Below are 16843 nucleotides of genomic sequence, written 5' to 3' on the forward strand. Positions count from 1 at the left end.
TTTGATAGTGAAAATAGTATTTTTCATAAAAATATTTAGTTTTGTTTTCTCTTTAATCTTTGATATATTTAAATGATAAATTATTTAACGTATATTATTAAAATAAATGTGTTTCCCTAAAACTATCTATTCGGGAGCCAAAGGGTTAACCATTTAACTGTGTTTGACGAGTGTACACGTCACTTTAAAATTAAAATGATACTAGTTCTTTTAAGAATCACTTATTTATTTTTTCAGATAAATATGTAATTTTTCTTTGTTTTGCTTTGGTTTCTCATTAAAGTATACCCTTCATACACACTTCATTTTACTGCGCGCGGTACGTGAGATTTTTCAAACTAATTTCCAGAGTTAACAGGTTAATCATTTTTCTCTTTAATCCTGGATCAAATCGAAATGATAAGTTAATTAACGTATATTATGAAAGCGAACGTGGTGTCCTTATAAGTATCTATTCAGAACCCAAAGGGTTAAAGGCCGTTCCTCGTCCGTTAGCATCGGAGCTCTTTCCGCGGTTTAGACAATCGTAAGTCAACGGTGAAAGTAGTTAGCGACACTGAACGGCGAGCTTTAATGCAAATCGAACGGAGGATCTCGCTGACGTAGTCACCCTCCCCATTTGCATAACGTATTGTTGCTTTTGTGGCTGGCCGGCCGGTCGGTCGGCCGGGAGTTACGACGAGCACCGTCGGAGAAATCCATTCCGAAGCGGGCCCGTAAAAGTGGCCGCAGCCAGCCGGTAAATAATTCGACGTGCACGCTAACGGGGATATCGTTATCGTCGGCGGGGCGAACGTGAAATCGTGCAAGAACACCGCCGCGCCGCGATCCGATCGATGCACCGCGCTCTTCGGCCACCATTTTTCGGCCGTTTCCACTCGGCCAACGAACCGAAAGTGTTGCGAGAATTTTCCTCCAGCGATCGTTTCGCTTGTTCTAGCCCGGTCGCGGTTTCATAAACCGGGTTATTCCAGCATGTTTTATTCAGCCGAGCCGGCGTACTGTGCTGCCGGCAACCGACGTTTATACAGAGGCGTGCTAATGATTAATAACACCGCGATTATTTATACTGTTATCTGCTTTAGAGGCTTGTTGTGCAAGCGTCGTTATTAATCCTTTCGCTGCAGTGGACGAGATATCATGGTTCCACTATGTTGACGAAACGATGCTGTAAACGACGTATCTCCTCATTATTGATGTCTTACGTACGTGCTATTATGGTGACGAGATATTTCGTCCACAGTATCATACGTACATCATAGTGACGACATATCTCGTCCATAGCATTGTACGTACATCATAGTGATGAGATCTCTCGTTCATGGTATCATACCTACAACATCATGGTGACCAGATATTTCATCCATAGTATCATACGTACATCATAGTGACGAGATATCTCGTCCATAACATCGTGCGTACATCATAGTGACGAAATATCTCGTCCATAACATCATGCGTACATCATGGTGACAATATATCTCGTTCATAGTACCATACGTACATGATGGTGACGAGATGTCTCGTCCGTAGCATCATACGTACGATGCTATCATGGTGACGAGATATCTTATCCATAACATGGAACATTTCGACTAGGAGTGTTCAGCAGTCGAAGGATTAATATGATTGACATGTAATTCGTATACAAATTGTAACAATAGATTATTTTCGGTATATTTAGACAATCATTATAATATTCAAGTGAAACTATTTTTTTTTTTAAATCATTTCGAATATTCAATGCTTTTAAGGTATCAATTTATTGTGAAACAAGGAAACCAGTCGTTTTCACTGGTGCGGTAGTTCTAATGTTAACGTTTGACTAACTCTCTGCGATTAAACTGGACTAATTCTGTCTATAATTTGCAAGAAATGCGAAGAAATGTTTGATTTTTTGTAAATACGTTTTAACTATGAAGATGAAATATTGAAATAAGACAGTAAGATAAAAATATGTTAACAGTCTTCAAAGGTAGTCAAAAACCTTACCACGTTTGCAAAGTCTATGTTAACCTTAATATTAGCCTTTCCAGCCAAGAATTTTCTAAACTTTTGAAAACTTTTTTCATCAAAAATATCGAAATTTTAAATACTAAAAAAGAAAAGAAAATTACACGTCAATCTCTCATTATTTGAATAATTAAATCATTCATTAGCAGCTTTCAAATATAGATATCAAAACTCAATAATCGGCATTCGACCGCAAAGGGTTAAAACTTCTTTGATACCATCCTTCTAATATTAAAACCTATTCACCTGCCCAAATCCAATTCTTATTATCACCTTTTTCTTCTCATTTTCAAAGAAATTCTCCACCGCTAATAAGATTATTAAAATTTTGCACCAATTTACAACATGAACTGAGACCTAAAACTCCCCTACATTGAACTGCATATACATATTTGCCAACCAACATCTCACAATGTAACCACGTCGCCTAGAATTCGATCACTCCAGAATACTTAGTGAACCGCGAGGACTCTCGTGAAACTCTTTTGATCCTCGTCTAGGCCTGCGCGCGGTCCCGAGCGTCTGCAAAAATCCAGCAAGCAACTCGCCACTTTCGAACGAAGAAATAGGCGAGAGAAACGGAGAAATTGAAAAAGAGAGATCCCAGCGTTTTCTTGCGACGAGTCGGGACCGTTTATCGGAGTGTCGCAGGAACGTTCGAGAGACGATCGCAAGAAGTTCGAGTCAGATCGGTGGCTCGTTACGGATATTTTTCCGACGGCCGCGAGTCTGGAATACCAGCGAGTGAAATGAAGAGCGGCCGCCGCGCACCTAAATCCCCGATAAATCAATCGGCCAGAAGATCCACGACCCGGCCTCGCTGGGAAACCATTCGAGACCTCCGGTTTTGCGACCGTTTTTTGGTCAACCCATCGACAGGCTTCCTGCTGGTGAATTTGAATGACCTTTAACCCTTTACGGACAAGGATTTGTTTAAATATCCAAAAGCTTTAGTGGAGAAAGCTTAATTATGTATCAAATTTTTCAATATTTTAAAATATTCGGAACATTTAGCAAAGGAAGCTAAATTATATATCAAAGTTTTATGTATTTAAATATTCAAATTCTTTAGCAGAGGAAGCTAAATTATATATCGAACTCTTATATGTTTTAGAATATTCAAAACCTTTAACAGAGGAAGTCTAATTATATATTGAACTTTTATATATATTTCAGAATATTCGAAACCTTCAGCAAAAGAAGCTAAATTACGTATCAAAACTTTATATATTTTAAAATATCCAAAATCTTTAGTAGAGGAAACTAAATTTCGTATCGAACTCTTATATATATTCTAAAACATCTAAAATTTTCAGCAGTGAACGTTAAATTGTATGTAGAACTCTTAAATCGTAGATTGGCCAAAGCCGCTCGTTGCATTTTGAAATGAAAGTTGAAGGTAAATTTGACTACGTTAGATTAATCTTCATTGAATTATGTATTTTAGTAGACAACTTTCTGTTGTCTCTTAGTTTGCCTATTTGTAACATTAATACATTGCAATATAAACTCCACATTGAAAAGTAAGAAGACAAAACTTATTACCCAACCTAATATTAGAGAAAAACTTCTATATTCTGATCTGTTGTTGGTATACTTAAATTTCTTATTTGCAGATTTGTATTTCATAATATGAAATGTCGACATGCAAAGGGTTAGAAATTGCCAAATCAGTCAGAGGGTAGTTTTCTAACAAATCCACCTACTTTTTGTATCGCTGTCTTTTCTATGTCTCTTAATACGGATTCCCGTAGGAAATTACTCAGTCCACAGTTGAATAAGATCAATCGATAGATCCGTAGGCGAGCAACGCGCCTCGGGTGTTATATTCGCATCCAGAATTATGCAATGTCGGCGTGAAATTAGATCTCCGCCTCCTTAAGTGAACGCAACCGCGCACCTTTGTTCCACGGAGGTCGCGCGAGCCCCTTGGTCATCGCCTTTTTCCTTTCTCTCTCTCTCTCTCTCTCTTCTTCTCTCTCTTTCTCTTTCTCTCTCGTTCTTTCTTTCTCACCTTTTTCTCTCTTTCTCTCTGACCCGAAAATGATCTACGATAACGTAATAGTCTGGCCGATTGTTTCGATGTTGCGTGATCGACTCGACGTGTTCCCGGTATCGGTTCCTGTTCGGTCACAAAATTCTTTTGCCCGGTAAACTTATTTCTGAAGAGAACACCAGTTCACTAAACGTGTTGTCAGTCGTAAATAAATCAATCTAAGTGTGGAGCGATATTGGACATTATTCAAATAAAACTTTATTTCAATAATCGTTTAATAACTGTGTCATTGTTATTCTAAGAAATCCGTTAACTGGCGAAATAAAAAATTCTGGTATTCTAGTTTCTAAAACATAATCCATGAAAACTGGAATTTGCATAAGAATCCATTCTCTAACGATACATTTCTAGGAGATTTCTAAACCAACTTGTTGCAAAATGTTTTTTTTGTGCTTCTTGTTTCAATGATTTTTATCGATTTAAAAGAATGCGCAGTAAGTGCTGCGTCAGTCGCACACAGGTGACACAGTTCCATATTCAGTTTTAAAAATTTGTTTTTACGACAATTAAATTGCGTTACTAGAATTATTTTGATTCTTATCTATATTGTATAAGTTGTATAACCGGTTACGGAACACCCTGTATAACCCATTATCAGGTTCGCAAAAAAAAGGAGAATAATTCCTCGACACGACGCTAACAAAAAGTTACAACTTTCACGAGAGACGTGGATATAAATTCGCTCGCGAGCAATCAGACTCCAACACCTGCCATGTTTTGGCAGGTCGCGCAATTATCGCGCGTTAACGCGTTCGTAACATGAAATACGACGCATAAACGGTTCATGCTACGTTCGGAACAGGTAACGAGCCTTATACAGTAATGATTGGCCCCGAAGTTCAATATTTAACCGTGAATATGAATGGAGTATCTATCACTCGTTTCATTTCCCTGTTAGGAATATGAATTAGCCTCCATTGTCCAGTTATAAGTTGTATTGTGTTGTTTTATTTTCATTTTTGTAACGTGAAACGTAAATACAGGTGTTGGCATAAATTAAATACGATTTAATAGATAGACGTTTCAAGATTAAGCCGTATAAGATTCTCTGATAATTGATTCGACCCTTTTCCAGGGAATTTTAAGCGTTAAAATAAGATATCACGTATTAAATATGATGATTCGTCATTAAATTGTGAAGGTTGTGGATTTATATTAAATAAGATTGTTCAAAATACAGCAGAATAATGGTATTGAACTTTCATTAAATGTTTATTGTATTTTATTGAAAAAGTACATTTGTTCAATGAAAAATTTGAAAATTCTGTATTTGTGTTTTTATTGTAAATTCTGATTAATTTATGCAGTACTTAAATGATTCCTACAACATGGTTCATAGAGTTCATTCTACTTCTGCCCTGATCTCTGAGGATAATTTAAGGAAAACATTTGAATACCTACTAAATATAAATTTATTTTCCAAAATTTAATGTCCGCAGTAGTATTAGCCGCTAATTGCCTGTCTATTGATGTGACTTCAGCCTCTACATAGACAACTGAAATATTTTTCTAAACGTCAACATTACAATATCTTCGCAAAAATATTTTACCTTGAAAACGCAAATCAACACAGCACATCTCAATAAATAAAAATCCAAAGTAATTTAATCAAACTTTCGCAAGAACAACAAATTGTAGTAGATTTAACACTAACCACGTCTGTACTTCGTACACCCCGATCCCTATCATAGCCAATCAAACAACAAATTACAAAGCAAAGATAAACAAATGAAAATCTAAACTTCCCTCACTGCAAGCAGATACGTAAGAAAAGACAAATATCGAGAAATCAATAAACCAGAGACTATAGAAATCAACACGCAGCGAAATGATCGAAAGGAAACGCAGAATTCTTAATCAAATTTTAAAACCGGTCGCTTGACCGGTTCATAGTACAGTTACTGTTAAAAATGGACACTTGGGTACCCGGTTGTCCACGTGAGGGTTTAGTTCTCATACAAGAAAAAGATACACATGCACATATGTCCATTTGACAGACACTTCGACCACATGTCTTCAGTTTACAACGTAACTTGCACTTGATCCCGCCGGTAGCGTAAAAAGATCTCGAGCGAGACCCGAGTTTCGTTCGAGATCCTCGAGATTTTCGAGCGGCCGTAATTTCAACGGCGCGTACCAGCACGCCGCGAGGAGAAACGCCGCGTTGAGAATGAAATCTTCAAGATGACGCAGCCCGTTCTGTACGCGCGCTGAAAGGACTTATCAATCATCCGTTTCGTACGATCGCACGGTCGATCGTGATTGGATTATTTCGAAACGATCGTGCGGCAAATGCGCACGACGCGAGCGCGGAGTCTCTCGCCGGGACACTATGACGAAACGACGGCAAATTTTTATCGCTACGCCCGGAAAAATGTTTCGACAGCAGCCATGCGGGCAACGTCGCAGTTTTAGCGACACGGTCGAAGCGTATAATAGTGGAATCCTGCGGGTCGTCGCCGTGAAAAGGGAGTAATCGATTGCTTGAGGAAAATTTGTTTTATTTTCTTAACTCATTTAATTTTCATTCCTAAGATTACAGTTTTATTGCAGTTTCAGCTGTTTTAATATGTTCCGCATGTCCTGGAAACGGGGTACCTTTAAACTTCATTTCCTGGACAAAGGATATTTGTATGAATACTGTTCTAGTATTTTTACTGTGTTTTCATTCTTGAATATTTCGAATATGAAGTTATTCTTTCATTATATGGCATACTTTATGTTTTTAAAAATATTCTTGTAGTGAATAAATTTAGAACTAAAAGAAAGTAATCATGGAACGTATTAACTAATGTTTTGAATTTCATGCGTTTCTGTGTACTAGCAACATAAATGATTAATAATGATAAGCCGAAAAGTGATTCCTTTTCTTATGTAAGAAGGATAGAAAATATAGCATAGGAATTTTGTTTCATGAGGTTCTACTTTTGTTAACATTGATTTTGACAGTTTATTGAATGTTCGTGTCGTTAATCAACGGCAAACATGTCTGCTCGTTACTTACTGTTTCTACTTATCTGTGTATTTCTACTAAGGCACTTAGTTAAATTCATATAATGTAATTAAATATGGTCATGGATTTCGCAAGGTGGAAATAGAGTAGAAATAAAGTAATGAAATGAGTAATATTACAAACTATTTCAAAAATCAAAGTCCAGTTTTTTGTCAAGCATTGTCATTAGGCGTTGTCATTCGTAAATTATATAACTTCAAAGTAAAGAAAAATCAAGTTTGTAATTAAGAGGTAACAGGAATAAAATGCTGCGTAATAGAAAAATAGGTTCAAATGTAGTTCCTTATTGATAACGGTATTCGATGTGTATTATGATAAAAATATATACAATCTTGTTAAACTAGTTTGCTATACAGTTTATTTGCTAATGCATTTGAATATTCCGATATGAACGATGAAGTCATTCGAGGAAAAACTTCATTAGACAGAATAATAATTCGTAGAAGATCGTGATTTGGTTTCAAATCTACAATATAACGCAAACTGTGACTACAAAAATATGCAATAATAAAACCTACGGAAAAATACTTTGTCAATCAATTTTTTCTAAAAATATACAAAAATCTTGTTCACAAAATTAACTATACAATAAAAATTAGACGCAGCATCTATTGATTGCATCAAAATGTAATACCATGAGTTGTTTATTATTATATAGATTGCTATATTATCAGAACCTTTTACGTAAATTTATATTTACTATATAAATAATCACCTTCGTACTGAAAAGTGTACAATTTTCAAGAATCAGTAGTTTCATATTCACAACACGATTTTAACTCCAATTACAAAATAAATCCTGTAGGATTCTTAATAATCAGAAGCGCATTTACCAATACCCATTTTGTTTTATAAAAATTGAACACTTCCGACAAATTACCTCTGTACTTAAATAATGATACGATGCTTTTGACGTGGTATTTTAATTTTAATATTCAACAAGATCAACTCTATAAAACTTAAATAACAAACAGGAAACAAACACAAAAATCCCTTCAAACGTTTAATAATCAAGATCACCAAAAATCTTCCTAACAAGTGCCAAACAAACAATAAAATATCCACTAAGAACATGTCTTAAAAAATCAGTCAATCCCACAAAACATTCAACAACTGCTTCACCATTTCCACTCCGAAAATCGTACATGTGTACACATCGTTCTCGTATTGATTCATTTCAGTTGTTACTTCCTCAAACCGGCCAAGAAGAATAAACCATAAAAATTAAACTCAAAAACATCTCGTTTCGCGAATCTTCAGGAACAACTCCGAAAACCTTATTTTACACATCGCTTCCTCATCTCAATCCATATTTATTCTTCCTCCTCAAACACCCAAATAAAAAGAGCCACAAAAAACCCGAAACTTCACCCAAAAATTTCCAGTTCCGCGGTTCCGCAAAAGCTGGTCTCGGGTATCGCAGAATTTCGCAACGTCGTGTTCGTTCGTTCTGGTGCGCGTGCACGCGCGTGCAGAGTCGGTAGCATACACGACAGGCCTGCGAACGGAACGGAACGGAACGGGCGAACGTGCGTGCGTGCGTTGCACCGTGTGCGGCGTGTGTGGCTCGTCTGCCCACACGGCGGAGACACGGCGGGTCGGTGTTCGCAAGGCGAGAGAGTCACCGGCATATCAAAAAACGCGCACGATCGGGCGGATATGCTCGACGAGGGGACACGCTCGCACGATCGTCGTCCGTGGGGTATATACACGCGAGCCGAACGTCTACGCAGACGCGGGTTCACGCACATAGGGACATCGCTACGGAGACAGTTAAACAGAACACGTCTCTACGCGTACGTACACGTGTGTACTATACCGGAACGAAGCGGAGTGTGGATCGTAGAGTGACTAACCTCAGCGAATAGAAGATGGACGTCTGCCGCGGAGCTCGGCAGGAGCGTAATCCTTGGTCGACAGCTGACTCGTCCCTCGGCTGGTAAACCGGCTACCGCGATATCCCGAGGATCGGTCACAAAACGCTGCTCGATGCTTGTATCCACCGCATACTGAACACCTCTTAACCAGAGAAAGACAGAAGGACGGACAGAGAGAAAGAAAAGAGGATGCCGCGCGACAGCGTTTTCTACGTCCACGTCCACGCCGTGGTCGGTCACGACGGTCGGTAGCACAGTGTCACAGAAAACAAACGAAAAACACCCGGTCCGTCCGTTCCTGATGGTATCGCGTCTGCGCGCGGTACCGTGCACGCTTGCGTCACGTGTGTACGTTTGTGTTCGTATATATGTATGTGTGTGTGGAAGCGTGTGTTTGTCAGTGTGTGGACGGTAACGCTGGTGCGTGATCTAGCTGCTAGGTAACTAACCCGGCCGAGAACGCGGGGACTCGCGGAAAAGCCTGATAAAGAGGAAATTGACCGGTCACCGAACGTTCGAGTCACACGGAAGGCGAATCCACACGCGCAGAGAAGAGAAGAAGAAGAAGCGAGAGGTTCGGTCGCGGCGCGAGGAGAACGGGACGTCCACGCGGTCGGTCGCGCCGCCCGGAAACACGCTACCAGATGTTGGTGTCCCGCGAGGGCCCGGGTCGTCGCCGCGGCGGCTTCCGCACGGGAAAAACACTCTCACTCGCGATCGACACCGGACGCGTGCGTGCGTGCCTGCGTTCCGCTGGCCTCCGCGTTCACCGACTGTCGTACCGCTGCTGGCAGGTCTTCTTTAGCTTCGTTCAGCTTCGAATCCTTTATTCCAGGTGAGCCGGGTGAAATGTCTCACGCGTTGGGAGCAACACTGTGTTCCTCGGAACTACAATCACTGATGACGTTCCAGAGGACGATCGCGCGTGCACTGTTTCCACGAGGTTCGGATGGCTTCAGCGAGTTAACCGACAACTAGGATCCATTGGCAGACACTGTCCATTGGTTAGCGCGGCTACCAGAAACCAGTACCACCGCCAGAGACACGTCGGTCGCGGTTTTCGGTGTTTTCGCGAGGACAATCCGCGAGGCAACTGGGCACTGAGCTTGGGCTGGAATCGGTGTCGTTCCGGTTGACGTCGGGCCCGTGAACGTAGAGACCCTGGGCTGCGATCCGGTGCCGAGATCCAACGTGGATCCAGCTGTTTGCGGATGCCGATGTTGTCCGGGACAGTGTCACGCGGCCATAAACCGTATTGCTCGCCGGCGACCGTGCGACTGTACGCGTGGTGGAGGTGGAGGAAGGAGGAGATGTGGAGGTAGCGGTAGGTAGTGGCGGAGGCAAAGGTGGGGAAAGAGGAGAACCTTCTTCGTGTTCCTCTTCGAGGCTGCCTTGTGGCGCGCGTTCGGCTGCTGATCTCCTCGAATTCTCCTCCGAGCGCAGCGGCGGATCGGCGGACGCGCCTCGCCGACAGGAATTCGGTTTTTCTGCCGATTAAAAGCCGGATATCGTCCACGGAAGAGGAACACGCCTTTTGGCGCGGACGTTGGCTCTGTTGTGGATTCTATCTACCTTCGCCCGCTCGATTTCTCGTCCGACCAGAGAAAACCGAACTCTCGTCTGCCGAGGAGACCTTTAACAACGAAAGACAAAACGAAACTAGAGGAAACTCATGATACCCGCCAAAATCATCGCGTCAACGGGCAGCCGAATAGTCCAGCGACGTGACGCGTCGTCGACGACGTTCCTTGGAACGAGGACATGAAGGAAAGATACGCGAGAGTCACGGGGGAATCGAAATTCAGAGGAACCAAGAAAATCCTCGAGCAAACGTGTACGACAGCTCGGAACGGCGACGGTTGCGCACCAACGCGACGTACGTCGGCGAGTCAAGGCAAGGCAAGGCAAGGCACTGCTGCCGCCGCCGCGATGTCTTACGGTGGCCGCGGTGCGCTCTATGGCGTGCATCATGGTGGACTTGCAGCGGTATACCTCCGGCCCGGCTCCGAGAGCCGGCCGACGAAAGGGGGTAGAGAGTCGTCGCCGGCCTGGCCAAGGAAAAACGAGGCGAACGCTCGCTGCTGAACAGAGAGAAACCGTGCCGAGTACAACGAGCCGAGGGAATATATACTAGGTAGGTAGGTAGGTATGTATTTCGCCTCAGGCGACTCCAGGTATAGCGGTACTTCGACCCCTCCCCGCGCCCTCTCTGACCCCCCTACTACCGTCCAGGTTGCCACCACCAGCCAGCCCGATGACTTCTCCTGGAACCCCTCTTTCCTGCTTGCCTTGCCGGTGCCCACCACTCCACGTCTCGGTATCCTCCTCCACCACCTCTCTTCCTTCTCCTCCTTCTCGTGTCCTGGTACCCCACGTTGCCCCCCCTGGTTCTACCTCCACCGACACGATACCATCGGTCCCGTGGCTCTAAGTGTGTACGTGCGAGTTCCCCATCGATGCACGTGTGCCACGTATGTACGAATCGATGTGTGCGTGGTAGGTACTCGTATCTCTCGAAGTACCCCGAGGACTGTAGGTTCGTGCACGGTACGAGTACTGGTTAGGAGGTGTGCGTTAGGAGATCGGATTGGTGTACGTTCGTAACAGAAAGAGCGCGAGGGAATGAGTTAACACCAACGCAAACGACGTACGGTCTGTAATCTACTGTTGCTGGACACACTGCTGCACCGTGCACGGCCTGCAGGATCTCTCAAGGACGTAGGCCGTGGAAGCTTTTCGGAGCCCGAGTCGACCTACTGCTGCCCGCGCCGCCGGCCGAGCCCGGGAGACTTCGACGAGCGGATAGGACGGGTCCCTGCCCTCCGAGCGAGTTGCACGCGTGCCGGAGAAAATAGTCAGCGCCGCGCCGGGTTTCGTTGCGCGCCGCGCCGACGCTCTTCGACTTTTGTTGGCGACTCGCGCGCGCCCGACGAACGACGACCCGATAGGGGTCTATATTTCGTAGGGACGGGCCACGGTCAGGGATCTGTGAGCATGGTAGATGATGTATGCTTGTGAACGATGATATGGGTGGATTTTCGAGATCGGTGGCAACTTCACTTGTCGGTGGACTATTTTTGTACTTTTTTGGTATGGAATAATAAATAACGTTGAGGTTCCTTGCGTATTTTTTGTATAGGATGTTAACCGATTTTTATAACTTTTTATAAAAGGTTGTACGTTTTCCTATTTTTCTGTATAACGTGACAGGCGATTTTCGTATTTTCCTGTATTTACAAATTACACAGGCGATTTTTATATTTTTCTGTATAAGTATCTTAGACGGTGATTGTGTCTTATTTAAGTTTATCTCGTGGAAATTTTTAATGTAATGGGAAAAAAGAATCGAAATAAACGGAGGAAAAAGAAATATTTATCTTTGTTAATTTTTAATTCAGTGGAAACTCGAATATCGCGTTCGACGAAAATACAGAGAATGAATGTTATTACCATGAAGGCTGTTCAAACAGCATTCATCAAAATCTCGTAAAGTTGAAGTAATTTACTTAATGAAACAGAACCTGGAAAGTTCACATCTTCCAGTCAGCGTATTGAATGCGTTTTTTTGGATGACACACGTTGAAACATGACTCTATATACAATATAAGTGAATATTACACCATACCTACATAACATTCTACTGTCTCAAAATCATAGTAACACATATAAAAGCATTTTTCATTAGTTACATATATCACTTCGAACTTATTGCACATTGACGAAGCATACAAGCTATAATAAAATATCAGATAACATTCGTGGGAAACAGAAACCACTTAAAACGAATGTTCATACTAACTGAATGATTCATCGAATTTTTAAAGTTGATCAATTTAAAACTGTTATAGACATTCATGGCTCATTGTCAGATATGACTATATTTATAGTAGAAAGTAAGTTAGATGTAGAAATGATTCTACTAATACTAATTCTACTATTTTAATTGAAAGAAATTATTGAACTGAGTAAAGTTGAAATTATTCAACAATTGTGAAACTATCAAGTGTAATAAAAGAATGAAAATGTCTATGTTCGTAAGTAGATGTCCGCCAATGTGTACATTCTGTAAGTGAACGCTTTTGTTATCCAGCGAGGGCGGAGACGGTGATACTTCTAGAGATTGAATCACTGATGTGTGGACGTACACGTAATTTCTGTGGACGGCTTTATTATTCGAAGGCGCGTAACATTTCGGTTGGGCGGAATGATCTCTTGGGAAAGGCTATGAATAGGAGTTAGCTATGTAGGTATTGTTCGAATCGTTTTATTATTTGCGCTTTATTATTTTTTTTATATATTTTATTGTTTAATGCTAGATTAACCTAAAAGTATTCTATGAATATTAAATGAATACTATAAATAGAATGTGAAACTTTATGTCATCAAAACAAATATAAATCTAAGACATACAAAATGTGAAATGTAATTAAATCGAATATTACAGTGTAACTACAATTTTACATATTAAAATTACTGATAGAAGAAATGAGCTGCTCCTGAATTCTAATTTTTATAAATCACATTAATAAAAAGATTTTGTTTTGTATTAATGTTAAATGTATAATGTTATTATATAATGATGTAATTTTTGTTAAGAATTTTTTGTTTATGAAACTTAAGAAGTGTTCGTTTTGTATAATTAATTGACTGGATTCTTGTTTGTCTATATAATAGTTTGTTGTTATTCGCAAGTAATTATTTGTTTATTTAATTAAATTATTTTCACACGTTTAAATTATTTATGCGTACAATAGTGCACAATTGCCGGTTATTTCCGTTCACATTTAAGATTTTTTTAATATCTTTAAAAGTAGGTGTAACAGGAATCATGTAGGCGTAGAAAGTAATTCGACGAAAAAAGATCATACTCTCTCTTTATAAATAGATTATATATCCTTCGAAATAATCTTCTAACACTTTGTACTTAAAAAAAGGAATCAATAGTGAAAGTTCACATAAAAGAATAAATAATTCTTTAAATAAACACTTATTCGACTATGTATTTAATTATTTACTATAGTTACTACATCATGATACTTACATAAGTTACTTAAAAGTAACTTATTAGTATTTAAAAATGTTTTACATTAGGTATTTAGTTTCGTATTATCTCATTAGATTCATTATATCTGTCCAAAGGTTTGATGAATGTTATCATTTTCATCGCGCGTCAATATCTGTCGAGTTGCAGCTACGCATTGAACTCACCCAGCTAGCGACAGTATCATTACCATGCGTTGGAATCTCTCGAACCCGGCTTTTAATTATGTTCCCTTTACGACTTAATTATACGAAACTCGATCGGTTTATCGATTTTAACTTTAAATTACTCGATCCATCTGTTTATGCAACTCCACGAAAATACAAAATATTATTTTTATATTTACAAATCATTATAAAAATATTTTATCGATATACTTACAAAGTTTTTAGTTCAAAATGATATTATCGGGTTGAAAACTATATTAAAACCCACAAAATATTTAATTTCAACTATCTATAAGGTAACGGCGCCTAATATGGAGCATCACAATATTTTGAAAAATAAATAGCTTAATGTATCCGTTGCCATAGGAAACACTTCTTTAGTAGTACAAAACAATCATATTAACCCCTTGTCGTAAGATAACGTATCAGACACGTAATGTAGATTCTAAACAGACTTGAACAAGCGTGAACAATACTGGACTCTTTTTAATTCAAATTAAATATTATTCTTCTGTGATCAGTTATAATACTTTAGAACACAGATTGATGTAGAATATCCCTGTAATTCTGTTCTTTTTCTTAATAAATTATTCATGACAAAGTAGTTGTGTGGGTCATAGTTGACAAATAAATTGTAGGGTAAAAGGTTAATATTTGGACATCAATTAAGAATTTGTCATTGAACGTGAAGCATTATTGTGTTCTGCAGTAAATTAAATTTTCTGAAAAACGAGTTAAATAGTCAAATTTCTAAATATAGATACGTCAACAAATTTTATGGAACACGTTCCACATGGGGTGCACAGTCTTTGTTAATTTTACATACTATTATGTTATATTTTTACTTTATAATGGCAATTATAAAAATAATAATAATAATGGAAAAAAGTATGCTCAATGCATTGTGTTCATGAAGAATGTATATGGTCCGGACGGGTCATTCATACATCCAATGTACAAGAGATAAAGAAGAAAAAAATGAACATAATGTAAGTACAATAAAATGGAGAATTCGTTTGTTTATCCTTTTTAATTCCATAAATATTCATTTCTCATGGTAACAATGAATTTATTTACAAATTCCTAGGTGTTCCATGTTAGAGATCATTTTTTCACTGTTTCTCACTTTATTTACATTTTTCACCGTGGTCCGAAGACATTTAAATCGTTGCACTGTTATCCACCAGTATATGAACACTTATTAATTTCTTCGTGTTTTGATACAGGTTTCATTGAAAAAACTGCACATCTCTCAGCAAGCTTTTGAAATCAGATCCCATAATAAATGCTGTTACCCTACCTTCAATAAACACGAATAGAAATAATTCTGTCAACAGTAATATCACAATAAAACAACACCAAATCAACTGTCAAAACCGTATCGCTCAAAATACAAAAATACCTCATCCCCTTGTAAAAAAAATCGATCGAAACTATGTCAAGCCATAAAACAACTTGAATCCAAATAATCCACGATACAGTTAAAACACATCGCATTAAACACAAAAATCCTCGATTTCCTTATCAAGAGCTTCATAAAAGCATTCCGCCAAATAAAACGCCTCTAACCCATATAATCCTTGACGCTGTCAAAAAAGGCAGTCGAGACCGCGGATACTTTGTACCGAACAAGCCTGCAGTGATTAAAGAACAGCACCGCTGTTGCACATTGGAAAAAAGGGAAAAAAAACACAGCGGACAACCGGAGTGCACGGTAGCGCGAGTGTCTCGCGGCAGAAATGCCGACCGATCTTGACTAATAACCGTGGTCGTGAAAAATCGGCGATCGCCTAGGCGCATCGAGGTTGATCGGTCCGGCGAACGGGACGGAAGGAGAAGGATCCGCAAAAAGGAGAGAAACCCGGCGCTGATCGATGATGTCAGAGAGACCGGGAAGGATGCGCGTTATCGACGTCTGCACGTGCGCTGGTATTCCGCAATTAAGCGGCCGGCTGGGCTCTGTCTCCGTTTTTCTCCGTCCTTGTCCGTTCCAGCCGGGGCCCGTTCTGGATCCCGTCGAGATCCCTGGTAGCACGTGCACACGCCCGGCACACACGCGTGGTGAGCGCGGCCAAGAACACGAAAAAAGGAAGGATTCCGTGTAAAAGGCGATCGCCGTCTCGGAACGGTTTCGCGATAAATGATAACCGCTTTAAATACCAGTTTAGCGCGTGTACACGCGGACGAACACGGCCGGGGCTCCGTGGCCGCGCGGAATCCCCTTTCGTTTCGATGATCCTCCTTTTGCTCGCGATTATTATTTGCTTGGTTGGCTGATACTGCCACCCTCTACCTAGTGCACTACGTGTGTTGCCAGGGACTGTGTAGAGTGGGATGTGATACGATTGTTGGATTGTGGATTTTTATGGGAAATTGTTTCTGTAGGGATGTGGAGAAACGAGGGTTGAGTGGAGGTTAAGACGTTCTGTTAAAATTTTGGCATGATGGCTAATTACTGGTTTCTTTCAGCTTTTTTTATTTCTTCTTTCTTCGTTGCGGATGTTACTGTGATTTGTTGATATCTCTTGAAGCTTTTACGATTATAGGAAGTAGGGAAAATGATTATTAAATAAAAATGGTATATAAAGTTTTTCTTTCGTTAAGAATGTTACTATGATTTGTTGATTATTTCAATGTATTGATATTTTTTGAAGATTCTATAATTGTAAATGATAA

At 40.1% G+C, this 16843-nt stretch overlaps 1 long non-coding RNA gene across 1 annotated transcript in view; it reads right to left on the reverse strand.

Moving 5' to 3' along the window:
* The window catches only part of LOC116426200 (uncharacterized), a 187155-nt gene extending 176815 nt beyond the window's left edge, over positions 1-10340 (reverse strand). The window contains exon 1 of the long non-coding RNA XR_004234855.2: positions 8939-10340. This is a non-coding gene — a long non-coding RNA (uncharacterized LOC116426200). The remainder of the gene's footprint in view (positions 1-8938) is intronic.
* Positions 10341-16843: the final 6503 nt, after the last annotated feature.

Source organism: Nomia melanderi, chromosome 12, assembly GCF_051020985.1.
Source record: "Nomia melanderi isolate GNS246 chromosome 12, iyNomMela1, whole genome shotgun sequence".
NCBI lineage: Eukaryota > Metazoa > Arthropoda > Insecta > Hymenoptera > Halictidae > Nomia > Nomia melanderi.